Here is a 10324-nt window from a genome sequence, read left to right as displayed (position 1 = left end):
AGAAGAGAGATGAGTAAGGTGGTAGTGCAAGGAATCTGTATTAGAAATCTGTAAAACAAGGAGTGGCATGGAGAGAGGTAAGAGAGAATGGTTAACTAATGCAAAAGTCAGGGGACATCATATGGAAATACCAGACAGAAGGCACAGAACATACAGAAGTGATTTCCACCCAGCACCAAGTTAGACTGTGGAATGACATCAAGCTGTAGATGCTGGAAATTTAGAGGACTAAGAAAGCAACTGGATTTCTTTTCCATTGTCTATCAAGATCAGATACAGGCTACTTCTAGCTAAAGGTCTCAAACTTGCAGAAGTCCTCATCTTCCCAGGAGATGGCCAGGCTCTGTTGAGAACAGCATTGTGTTCTACCTCAGGCATTGCTCTGATCCACTGTGGTCATTCCAGTGCTTTAGCTGGCTTAGGCACAAGACATGCTTCCTTACCCACCAGCAGGATACATCAAGGTACATCTGTATCCACTTAATTCAAAATCTAATACTGTAAGAAGTACAAAATAGCTGCAATAAATTACAAGTAGATTTTCTTGCCTATTTACTGTTCATGACAAAGATTTAGAAAAGAAGCTGTGTCAGTGTTCTAGTTGGAAAAAAAAATTGTGGCAAGCTGGTTTGCCCAACCTTTTCTAAGTATTTAGGGAAACTAGATCAAAAAAGTAAGCTGCATGAAACAGATATGCCTTTGGGCATCTTGTGCAATCCAGGTTCTCTTATTAGTGATGATGTGACATTAAGAAAAACAATGGAGTTTGAAACAAACTAGAACAAAGTGAGAGTATAACAGACTGCCCCAAGTGTCATATAGTCCAAACAGAGCAAAACCCACACAGTGATTCAGCTCAGCCTCTATCCAAGGAAGTGATGTGCTTTTTGCTTCTCTAGGAATTATTAAATATAACATCCACATTGCATGTGCAGTTGTTGCCAGAACCTTTTAGCCTCCTGCAAGGTGCTGTTTTTTATGGAAGCAAAGCTGTTACCCAATATAGCAATGCCTATGTAATATATGCCAATTTTGTTTTCTCACACTCTGTCCCACTCCATATGGGGTGGGGGAGGATCCTGCTGGACTTTTGTTCCACTGAGATGGAGCACCAAATGTTTCCTCTTCCCCTACACACTATTAAGAAGTGGCATTGTCAAAAACAAGTTATTTTGCGCCAGCTCTCTTCCGAAGAAGCCTCAGACTCCAAAACAGCTAAAACCATCTGGCAAACTTGCATGAACCATGGGGATATTTGTAGCCTCTGGCTTTTTGAACCACGCTGTGAGTAATCCCAGTCGCTCTCGTCAGCACCGCTGCTGAAACCCGTTCCTTGTGTTCTGAATAAAGACGAAAGGGGCCTCCGACTGGGCCTGGTGGTCTCCAGATTGTCAAGAACCAAAACTAGGGTACAAACATCTGAGCTGTCTGTTCCAGCCTGTAAGATCCGGACTGGCGGCCTTGCTGTTTGCAGCGGGAGCCTGTGCCCCGGGGGTCGGGGCTGGGCTCCGGCAGTGCCTTTTGCCGGGTGCCCGTGGCTCGGCCTGCCCCGCGGCCTGTGACAAGCCCCGCAGAAGGGCCGCGCTAACCGAGCTCTGCCCGAAGCCCGGGGTCCCGTGTCACCCCCTCACGAGCCTGCGAATCCCGGGGTCACCTCGGAACGCGGCGGCAGCACTGATCGTGTCTCCGGGCTCGGGTCCGCGGCCGCCTCCGCCCCTTCCCCAGCGCGTCACGGTGGCGAGGGGAGGGAGGGAGGATTGGGCGGCCTCGGCAGCGGCGGCGCGGGGCTCGCTCCTCCCCCGCGCCCTCAGCCATTTTAGCAGCCGGTACTGCCGCCGGTAGCGCTGTGATCTCCGCCGGCAGTGCCGGGGCTAGGCACGGTGAGTACGGACTCTGCGCAGCGGGGAAGGGATGGGATGGGATGGGATGGGATGGAGCGGGGATGGGATAGGATGGAAGAGAGTGGGGTGAGATGGGACGAGGCAGAGCTGGTTCCCCCCCTTGCTACCATTCCGCAGCATCTGGGGAGCGGCGAGGGATGGGAGGGTCGCCCCGCTCACGAAGAGGGGCTGCGGGGCTTGGCGCTGCCCCCGGCCCCGGGGCCCGCGGGGCTCCCGTCGGGGCGGAGGCCGCCGGGTCAGCCGGGGAAGGCGCAGGGTTCCCCGGGGTCAGATCCGTCCCCGCGGCCGTGGCTCGGGGGGCTGGGCCGAGAGGATGCACCGGGGCTCGGCGCTCCGGTGCGGGCGGGCAGGAGCAGCCTCGGCCGCTGCCCGGAGCAGGTGGCGGCGCGGAAAGGCCTCCTGGAAATGCCGAGGGGGGGTCGGGCGGGCGGTCCTCCGTGAAGCCGGGCGGCAAGCGCCCCTGCCCGCCCCAGCACCGCCCCGGGCCGCGGCTCCTCTCCGGGTCTTTTCCGCAGCTCCGGGGCAGCGCTGGCGCATGTCGCCGCTCCCCGTCACGCCTGCAGCCCGCGGGGCCGAGCGCGGTCACTCCCGCCGGCAGCCGGACCCCCCGCCCGCCCCTTCCCGGCTCCGCGCCGGGCCGGAGCTCATCCCCGGCCTCTCCCTGGGCCCTGCCCGGTGCTTTGGCCGTGCTCTGGCTTCCCCCGGAGCCCCCCGGCCCCTGGAGCCCCCCGGCCCCCGCCTGGATGCAGGGGAGGAGGCTGGGCTCGGGAGATGGGCTGATGCTGATGAGGAGAGGTGATTCACCGCTCAGCGCATGCTTCCCTGCTCCACGTCACAAAAGCACCTGTTAAAGGAAAGCAAGAAACTGGCTGAATATTTTAGATTTTGCTTTTTGGTGTTCTAGAACATCCCCTTTGTGGATTTCTGAAACTTATTTGAAAAGCAAGTGCATGTGCAGTACCTGGCTCCCCTGCCCTGGCTGCATAGACCTCTCCTGATCCAGTGCTGCTGTTTGCCCAGTCCCTTAATGAAATAATTGTAGCATATACCTTTATAACATATAATATTTGGTAAAAAATGAAATATTAAACATTTATGTTAGGAAAAAAAGGAGTGATAGTACAAAACGTCTCAGTGATGATGTTCAATAAATATAGATAGAGGTTACAGAGAGCTTTGGTGTTGAGGAATGTTTTATAGAAAGTAAATGGACAGTTGAAGTCTCTGATGATGGTAAAAGATGCTTGTCAGGTTAAGGATAAAGTTGGTCCTTGCTTGCATCTTCTGTTGGTCCTCTTTGCATCTTGGATTGTTGCAGAAAATAAGAATATGATGTGTGTTGTCATTTACTATTATAGACAAATTTGCAGTTGTAGCCTTGCCAATTTCAAGGGCAAAAATGAGCAAATAAAGCTGCAGATAGACCTTAGAAACATACGATGTTTTTTCTGTAAGTCCTGCTTTTTGAATCTTAAGAATTTGTCATCTCAGACTAACTGCAATGACTGAAGACATGGGTTTTCTTTTTCCGTAAGATATGTTTAAGATTTTAATGTCTTCAGTCTTTTCACCCGATTAAAACACAGGTAGCAAAGTTCTGCAGTCTCTGACAGGATGACAGGTTTCATTTTTATTTCTTCTGCTCTTTGTGCATGGATACAAAGTTTGAATTTTAATACAATTCTACAGAAGCCTTAAATATTTCCCCATAAAAGTTATTTTGGAAACTATTTAATGCATATTTAACATAGCTCTCAGTTCTTGGTATTTATCAGTTCCCCCTTCATTGTTGTCTTAAATTACAGAATTGTATAAACTTGAAAGAGACAATTTCCCCCCAGACCCTGCTGTGGTGGGGGGTTTCAGGAGGTGTTCATTATTTAGGTGTTTGGATTCCATGCACAGTTAGCTCGTGTGTTACCTTTAATGCCCTCTGGAACACGCACTGCCAGTGGTGGTGCTGCCCATTGGCTGTTTATTGAATAATCCAACAGCAGCAGCTATAAACTTTCAGCGTAATAAATTTGAGTTCAGCAGATGACACCTTCTCCTAATGCAAGGGTAATGCTTCAGCTCTTTTATAAAAACAGAGAAACCACTTCTTAACAAACTACTAAGGCAAAGCTTTGCATACAGATATATGCCAGGTGATGTTATGATATCTATCTAGTAAAATAGATGCAGTCTATTAAGCTGTTGTAATATGAAGTTAGTACTCAAATTAAATACCAAACAGTAGCCTGAGCCAAGTAAACATGCAAAATATATTGAAGTTAATGATAAATAGAGTTGGGTAGTTAACATAACAAATGAATGAGTGCTCTTTTATAAGAAGCCTTCTGAGTAAGGTGTTGCTTAAACTAAAAAAAAAATGGAGTTAATGATTAAGGGAAATTTCATAGTATACTCAAATAACCACGTGGTTACTGTGCTTCAGGACGTTTGTTTTCGCAGGAGAGAAGGAAGTTGAATGGAAGGAGGAAAACAATTTCCTGAGAAACAGAATTTATGGTTTCTTTCTGTTTGTTCATAGATTGGATTGTTATTTAGATGGTGCAACGTCTTCAGCCTTTTCTGTGGAAGGCTTATCTCAAAAGTTGTCCACACTGTTTAATTTTACTGCCTTCTGGGGCAGCTGCAGAGTGACTGCTTTGGTGTTCATCATTGTTCCAAAGTCTCCTCCTCTCCTCCCTGTAGCTGGGATTACTGCCCTTCACATTTCCATTTGGAATGGACTAGCTGCATGGAAGAGAGGGCTTAAGAAAGTTTTTCTCCTCTGCTGGTAGAGCTATGTTTACAGTGGATAGGGATGGTTTTTGGTTGAGTGTGGGGGAGGGAAGTTAGGATTGCCTATAATCTGCTGACACTCCTAGAAGCTGTCTGTTTCTTCAAAATGTTGAGCTCTGTAGGTAGGCACATGCAAACAAACTCTGAGTGCAGCGCTGCTTGGTCCTTCTGTGGCCACTCTCTTGGAGTGACCTGTGTGGCACTGAAGGTAAGGCACACACTCAGGTGGTGGGACAGGTTTCTCCTACACCTGTGGAGCCTGACTGCACCAAGGCTTTTTGTCAGACTGCTCTGTGCATGGGGAGAACCTTGCCTTAGTCCTGGACATGCTGGAGCTGTGAGTTGGTTTTGCTTGTTTTATATGGACATGACCTAAAAGACACTGTTTGTAAAAAGATTTGGCCAGAGTGGCCAGCTTTGTGTACGACCTGTGGTTTCAGTTTCCTTCTCTGCAGAGAGCACCTAGTGAGATCTGCATTGGGATCAACAGAAATGGTTGCGCAGAAGGTAAATAAACAACAGCACTCTGCTGTGCCTGCCCCACTTCTTATCAGGGCTATCAGTTCCTGCCTAGTACTGCCTATGAAGTGTGCTCCTAATCAAGATACAGCTTCCATTGTGTGCCAGGTGTTCATAACATCATTTACCTGACCAAGTGTGTGAGACAGAGGTTAGGAATGAGTGGTGGGGGTGGAAATTCTTGGTGCTGTTGTTGTTGCCCTAGATAGGGAGCCTGTCTGCTGTGCAGGTTACTCTGCTGCTGCTGACCTGTGCTGCCACAGCCCAGAGTAGCTTCTGGGTCAGGACTGACCTGGGGCTGGCATCAACTTCTTTTTTACTGTGAGGATGGTGAGATGCTGCCACAGGTTGCCCAGGAGGGCTGTTGATGCCCCAGCCCTGGCAATGTCCAAAGCCAGGCTGGATGAGGCCTTGAGCCTGCAGAGCTTTTCTTACAAGGAGTGTGTGAGTATGAGGCCTGATGGTACAATTGTCTGGAGAGTTATTTATGATGATCCCAAATATAGCAGAAAACTCAAAGGCACATTGAACAAATTTTTAGTAAGGAAATAAATAGCACAGGCAGTGTTGGGAAATGGAGGAGCAGAACAAGCAGGGAAAGATGACTGTGGGCATGGGACTGGGAGGAGTGGGAAGTGTTTTCCTTCAGCCAATATGTTGCCAGATTGTCAATTTGTATAATGGATGAATTTTAAAGTTTGAGTGCATGAGTTGCTTAGGACAGATGTGAGGTTGGAGCAAATGCTGCTGCTTCAGAAAGTCACTGTGCAGTTTATTTGCTTTACATTTGGAGTAACAGCTGTGTAATGTGAAGGATGTGAGGAATTTTTTTTTTTTTTTTTTGCTTCAGATAGAACTAAGCACTTGGACTTGCCCCTGAAATCAAAGGGTACTTTTCACCTTAGTAAAGTGGTTTTAAGGAATCCTAGATACTGAGAAATTATTTAAAAAAATATATATTTTTGCATGGATTTAATAGTACAGTTAATACTAAATCAAGGGCTGTTTTACATCTGGGAGTTCACCAGGCTTCAAGGTGAGATATCTTTATCTCCAAGGTAGAGATAAAGTGATCTACCAATTATCACAGAATTAAGAGTCTCGGATTTAAAGTGATCCAAGGTGGAACCTTAGTTATCGCTTTAAATCCGAGACTCCTAAATCTGTTATACTTGAATACCACTGTTGTTCTGTGAGGACACAAACTAATGTACTAGGATTTGTAGGATTTCCTTCCATGTATATTGATGTGACTATGGATTCCCTATAGTGCATTACTGCTTCATCAGTAGGGCATCTTTTTTTAAAAACATACTTGTAACTTTCCTTTTAGGTTAACAAGTTTATATTTCTTTTGAAGTTCTTCTTATAAACTCATTGGTCTGGCAATGACAGCTTTAAAAGTCAAAACTCAAAGCAGAAGACCTGTATACATATCTGTTTTACTTGAAGCTGTAGTGATACTGCAGCTCATTGCATGATTTTTGCTCATCACTTTTGTTAGTGTACAGGGAAAGTGCCGTTATTTCCAAACCCTGATGTTTTATAGCATAGGTGTTAAATGGCAGTTAGAATATTAATATGTGTATCAATTTTAAAAATAATCTAGGTGTGCTTGAAAGACTATGAAATCAGAAACAAGTTAACATCGCAAGGACACACTTAAAATAGCACATTACATCCCAGTACTTGTTCTCTTACAGCTTGTACTAATTAAGAGGTGTTTAAATTACCATTTTAATAACACTGAGGTTATGTTCTATTCTAACTCTCCTTACTACAAAAAAATAAGATTGTAAGTGAGCAATACCCAGACTGTTACAGAAATGCTTGTTTTAAGGTAATTTTAAAAAATTAAACTTAGAATAAATGAATGTTTTATTTGTAATATGTATGTTAATGACTCATTTACCCTATCCCCTTCCTTTGTAGTATGAGCTTGGCCAACATGTAAAAGTTTTGGCATTAAGCTAATGGTTATGTTTAGCAAAAGTGCTCTTAGATTTGTACAGCAGACCTGGTTTTTGTTTGGGTTTTTTAAGCTGTATTACAAGACAGTGCAACCTATTTTAAAGGAAAGGTAGTATTAGTACAATAGCTGATCTTTGTTCTCCTTGGCAATGTGCTTCACCCAGCATTTAAATTTAAATTGTGCTTAGTAAGTGTGGCATATTCTAGGAGACAGAAGTAGATTGAAGTAACATGAAAGGAAGGTGCTTTTTTTACACTATTTTTGGCACATTATATGCTACAAGAGGTGCATCCTGCACCCCACCTTCACTGAGGTTTTCCTCTGTACATGCAGTGGCTCAGTTTCAGTGGTTCAGTATCCAGTTTATACAGCTGCTAGTTTGGGTGTTTGCTGTGTAACTTTAGAGAAGTAACTGGAGTGGCAGTAGTTCCATTACTGAGGTCCTTACTGACTGCTGCATGGCAGTCTGAGTGTGCTGTGGGTGCAAGACTGGGCTCTGGTGCTGTCAGCAGTGCCCACTACACACCCACATGTGGTTTGACATCACTGGGGTTGGGCTTATTGGGGACTGAGAGCTTGAACACTTCCATTTCTGTGCTGAAATTTTTGACCTTCAAACATCCCGACTCAAAGAAGTCAAAGCATCCACATGCTGCTGCTTATTTCCGGAAGTATTTCCTCCCATCCCCAAATAGTTTTGTTTTCAGCCATGTCTCTGCTCACCTTGGCGCTGCTGTAATTTATACATCCCTTGTATCCACCTACTCAGCTCATTGTCAGAGTAGCCCCTAAAATAGTTGTGTAACTGCCCTTCTTGGTAAGTCACCCTTAAGCTTTTTTAAGGGCCTTGTTTGCAGAAGTCCTGCTCACAGAAAAAAAACAAAACATTGGCATAGAGAGGAACTGAAAAAGTTATAATACTGAATGTGTAATACCACAAAGAGAAAATTCTCTTCTGGGTTGGTAGTTTATAAGCATGTTTGCTTGGTATTTCCCTGTTCAGGTTCTGAGAAAAGAAATATAAAGCAAATAACTGATTTCTTCAGAGCACCTCTGTGCCCTAAGGCACTTCTTTCAAAGCTGCCAGAAAATCTTTGTCATGTACCACGGTAAGAACAGTGTTAAGTTTGCTTTAAAAGTCTCCTTAACTTGTGTTAAATTTGCTTTAACAGTCTCCTCATACAAGTGAATTCTCACTGTCCCTCAGTTGCACAGAGGCTTTTACTGACATCAGTACAGCAGTGTTTCTATCTTTTAGCTTTTCCCGTGATTGCTTTTCAGCCTGTCCATGTCCTGCTGTGGCACCTGAAGGCCCCCAGCTGCAAACTGCCCGGTGTAGGCAGCTCTCACCACGAGCATGCTGTAGGCTCTGGAGAAGCCTGGTGTCCTTCACTCCCCCATCTCTGTGTTCTCCACAGCACCCACTGGGCACACCAGTTGATTCCCGTGCTTGAATTTTTTATAGGAGGTGCTTTGCTATAACATAAGAGCTGTCCTTTGTGGTTCAGGATAAAATGCACTGATTAGTCTGAAAAAAAGTGAATCTCCTGCTGGTTTTTTAAGACAAAGCTGAAAGTGGGCTGTACTTTTGGAGACTGAGCAGGTGAGTTGGTTCTTCTACATTGAACTTACTCAGCTCCATTACAAGCCTCCTATACCACAGTGTTTGCTAAAATAAGAACTTTCTCAAAACAAGTACATTTTTGTGTTCATATAGTGATTGCTTATCTGGCAACAAGTCTTGATTGGAGATGTTATAATTTACAAAACAGTAATTTATTACGTCTGTTTCTGTGCACTTGAACCAAAAAGTGCACTAAGAAGGATGTAGTTAGAGAAACAGAAGATTATAAATAATGATTATTGTCAGTTCCTCAAATGCAGTGAAATACAAAGAGCACTCACTACTGTCAAGTTAGGCAGGTACCACAAAGTGTTTGCTCTAATTTCACTCAGTGTTGTAGTTCACCATTTTATTGCACATACTTATGGCAGGTAGCACATACAACAGAATGAGTCTTTGCATATTTAAATGGGCACTGACACCAGTGTCCTGTTGAATAGATAGGGCTGAAGGAAGCTGGTAAGAACACAAGGAGTCTGTGTTGTCCTTGCTGGTAAGAGAGTGCAAGAGTCTGTCTGAATAAAAAAAGGCAAACTGATATAACTGGTTGGATTTACTGAAACACTTCACCTTGTCTAAGTGATCCATTGGGTACTTTGTTGTTTCTTCCCCAGCAGTCATACATGCAATAGTTCTGGAAAAGATCAAATTAAATTCAGTTTATCTGAAGCACATGGTAAGTAGAATACACATTGAGTCATTCTCCCATTTGTCTTGGTAGCTAGAGGAGCTGAGCAGCCTATGAAATGTCACTATTTCAAATATGCCAGTTCAGTCTGAGAAGCTGGACAGTGTATCACAGCATACTGAATGGCTCACAGCAAAATCCCAAAAATTTATGAATGAGGGCATTGGTCTCATAGCTTAAGCTGACAGTTTGGCAGCCAGCTACCACACAGTCACTTTGGATTAGGAAAATTACTAACTCCTGACCTTCCACAGGCATAATAAAAATTATGCCTGTTAAAGTATTTTGGAGTGTATAAAATTAATTTGCAATTAAATTTTTAAAGTGGCTAGGTGTGGGGGGTTTGGCTTGGGTTGGGTTTTTTTTTGGCTTTCAGTAAAGATAAAAGTGGATTATATATCATGGTAGAGCTTCTGGTTGCCTTTTTCTCCCCTAGTACACTTCCATGGATGCACTAAGCTTGCTAAGGCTGCAGCCAGCAGTCTCTCATTCTGGCTGCTGGCAAAAGGAGGGGATGGACTGGGGCAGCAACAGTAGGTGGAGATTACTTCATTCAACAGTAGCTCTGTTTTTAGGCTTATTTCAAGTTCTTGCAAAGCACAGGACTGTGATTCAGCAGAACTAAGCCAGGTGATCACTTCCTCTCTCTCAGTGGCACTTTCTGGGACTGAATTATGAGTGCTATCTGACAGCCCATGCAGCTACAGGGCTGTCAATGCCATTTGTACAGGTTGTACAATGCCTGTGCAGCTACAGGTTGTGTGACCAGGTGCCTGCAAACTCTGCAGCCCAGGGGAACAGCCAGTGCAGCCCAGGTGGGACCACCTCAGTCC

At 45.0% G+C, this 10324-nt stretch overlaps 1 protein-coding gene across 6 annotated transcripts in view; it reads left to right on the top strand.

Annotated features, from left to right (window-relative positions):
• Window positions 1–1797: 1797 nt before the first annotated feature.
• The window catches only part of ACSL4 (acyl-CoA synthetase long chain family member 4), a 38232-nt gene continuing 29705 nt past the window's right edge, over window positions 1798–10324 (top strand). For 3 of the 6 annotated variants that reach the window (XM_030967514.1, XM_030967513.1, XM_030967511.1), the window contains exon 1: window positions 1798–1880. The gene's annotated coding sequence lies outside the window, so the exon portion shown is untranslated. The remainder of the gene's footprint in view (window positions 1881–10324) is intronic. The other 3 variants (XM_030967512.1, XM_030967517.1, XM_030967516.1) reach the window with 3 other exon arrangements.

The sequence above is a fragment of the Camarhynchus parvulus genome, chromosome 4A (assembly GCF_901933205.1).
Source record: "Camarhynchus parvulus chromosome 4A, STF_HiC, whole genome shotgun sequence".
In the NCBI taxonomy this organism is placed as follows: domain Eukaryota; kingdom Metazoa; phylum Chordata; class Aves; order Passeriformes; family Thraupidae; genus Camarhynchus; species Camarhynchus parvulus.
The sequence above is the reverse complement of the archived record's forward strand: the minus strand, read 5'-3'. Positions and strand labels throughout refer to the sequence as shown.